At 37.5% G+C, this 2,760-nt stretch overlaps 1 non-coding gene across 1 annotated transcript; it reads right to left on the reverse strand.

Moving 5' to 3' along the window:
* Positions 1-2,352: 2,352 nt before the first annotated feature.
* Positions 2,353-2,425, reverse strand: Trnar-acg (transfer RNA arginine (anticodon ACG)). Its single transcript has one exon. It is a non-coding gene; the product is annotated as a tRNA-Arg (tRNA).
* Between the last annotated feature and the right edge of the window lie 335 nt (positions 2,426-2,760).

Consider the following 2,760-nt stretch of genomic DNA (forward strand, 5'->3'; position numbering starts at 1 on the left):
TTGCGTGCTGTGACGTAAATAAAAGATGTCTCATTTTCTACTCTCTCTTTCTTTCTCTCTCTCTCTCTCTCTCTATGTGTGTGTGCGTGTGTGTGTTTGTGTGTTTGTATATATATATATATATATATATATATATATATATATATATATATATATATATATATACACGGTATAATCACGTTGACACGCTGGTTCTCGTTAGAACATTAAAGTTAAGCAACGCTGAGCCTGGTCCGTACTAAAATGGGTGACCGTTTGGAAAATTCCAGGTGCTGTATGTGCTCTCCGTTTATCTCGGCGTTGTTTCCAGTTGTCCTGGACCTCTCCTTGCCACTTGAGTGTCGATTTAGGAGAGGTGTGATTGCCTAACAATTACACGTGCAGCTACCCTTTCAGGGAGTATCTATTGCCTTTGAGACTGAACGGAGGCATCAGTATATTTCTATATATCTGTGGTATTCATTGCTAGCGCGTAGTCTCATTATTTGTGTTTTTAAAATTTTCTTTATCATCTTGTGGGAACAGGGTATCCTATCGGATGTAGGACATTCATCCGCTATACAAGCTGAGAGATCTTTTTCTATGATTCTAACCGTTCCTTTAAGTATTATTATCCTTTATTCATTTCAATACTTAAAATCTGCTATACTCATAAAATAATTTCGATTTTTCCCCGCGGTCTCAACAATCTCAAAAGGAAAATGAACGAACACTTCATAAACAAATATTTTACACGCACATTTTACAGCATGTCCTAAAGCGTGTTTCACGTATCTATGCGTATATTTCATCACTGTTTAAAAACCATTACATTTATTCCGAACAAACTACCTATCTTGATTATGTATTCACATACAGAATGTGGCAAACAGTTTTACTCTCGATCTATTAAGTCCTGGCACTCCACTTACGTCACCGTATTTTAATAGGTATAATTGTTTTCATACGACCATCATTTCATTTTCAACTTACTTTCAACTTACTTTTATTTTTTTAATGAAAACAATTTTATTAAATTCTAATGCCGATAAATAAAATTTCCAGTCAGATTTCCGTAATTTTCATTGCATGCAAAATTCAGATCAACTTGATGGAATCGGTCTACGATTGTTTCAGCACACTGACTTCTGAGATGTTAATTTTTTTATCTTCTCGGCAAGAATAATGTTTCAAGTTTTGCCTCATTTTTCAAATTTTGTCACTTTCAGAGAAGAAAAGGGTTACAGCATTACTTCTCCCTGGCTGATTTATAAACGGGTTGAGGGGTCCTTTTTATCCTGGGTGCCAGATACCAATATGTAAATTTATTTTTCTCATTTTTTTAGTCTCTTATTGTCCACGGCTTCTTATTTTGCATTAGAAGCTGCTCTCTATTAATAGTAGGGTTGTCCCTGTTCGCAATCCGAGGAACATGCAAGAAGGCTTGAGGAGACAGCACGCCATGTTTTTGGAATATTTGATCAGAGTTTACTTCCGATGAGAAGTATCCTATCCCAGAGCTTCGTACAAACCTCTGCACAGAGAGACCTTAGGTACTCGAAGATAGTGTCTACTAGACAATCAAATGTGGCCTGTCATATGTTTTGGGTATCTTTCAGCATATTCCAAAAAGTAAAATATCCAGAGGAGAAAAATTTGTTGATCAAGGAGGCACTTCATACAACCTCTTCTTCCAATCCATTGCGGAAAAGTATCATTCAGCCAATATTAATAAAACCCCTTATGTCTACCAAAAACTTTCAACACATACAACAGATTCTCATAAGATCGATTTCGTTTGAAGCTCGATCCTTCGGACGACAAATATCGAAAAATTGGCCAAAAACATTCATTCCTTCACCCTCAACTCCGCCATTTTTTACAAGGAGGGGTTGCATTTTTCGTCGACATTTTCGCAAGTCATCGTCTCCGCCTTTCGCAAGTCGACTACGCTTAATTTCAACGTTCTCGACTTCCGCTTTGGCCATGGACGCATCGCTAAGACGTTACGTTTTTTCCTCTTTTGCGTAACGGATTCGAGCTTGCCTACCTACTACCAATTTTTAAGGGGCTAATATCTATTTTCAATCCTGACCGACGGAGGCCTGCTAATATAAGGTTCAGAAATTTTAGTATTTGCTAATACTAATATCGGCCTATACACAGACTGATTTATTGGCTACTAGCGGCTGCGCCGCGTCGGCACCCACAACACCGAGTCAAACAAAAATCGAGTACACTCAACATCATTTTACCATCAACGCTTACTCGGAGTGTGGGAAATTCTTATATGCACAAAACAAAATCACTGAAAAAAAACTCCAAAAATATCCTAAGGGTAAACGTTGAATAAAATGATGGTTAAAGTTATTACGAACTTGCCAGGTTTCGAACCTAGAATCCTCTAATCCGTAGTCAGACGCGTTATCCATTGCGCTACAAGTCCTGTCCTTATGCCGGGCGATGTTACCGCAACTAAATTCACAACTGGATTCTGTTGACATGGGCAGATAACTTTTTTGACAAATACAAAACGACCCCAGAATCCTTATTTCGGGTTTTTTGTGTAACTCGGTGTTGTTCATTACGAACCATATATAGATAAGGACAATCTAGGGACTCACACCTTTCAGGGAGGAGGGGAAAGAATTTTTCAATTTGGTGCATCCGTTCGAAACTTTTATTGGTATATAGGCACACACACGTAAATAAATAAACATTTAGAATTTTATGAATAGTATAGATAATATATGTCGAAATAACAACAACAACGACAACAAC

The sequence above is a fragment of the Euprymna scolopes genome, chromosome 29, assembly GCF_053919585.1.
Source record: "Euprymna scolopes isolate OS-2025 chromosome 29, ASM5391958v1, whole genome shotgun sequence".
Taxonomy (NCBI): domain Eukaryota; kingdom Metazoa; phylum Mollusca; class Cephalopoda; order Sepiida; family Sepiolidae; genus Euprymna; species Euprymna scolopes.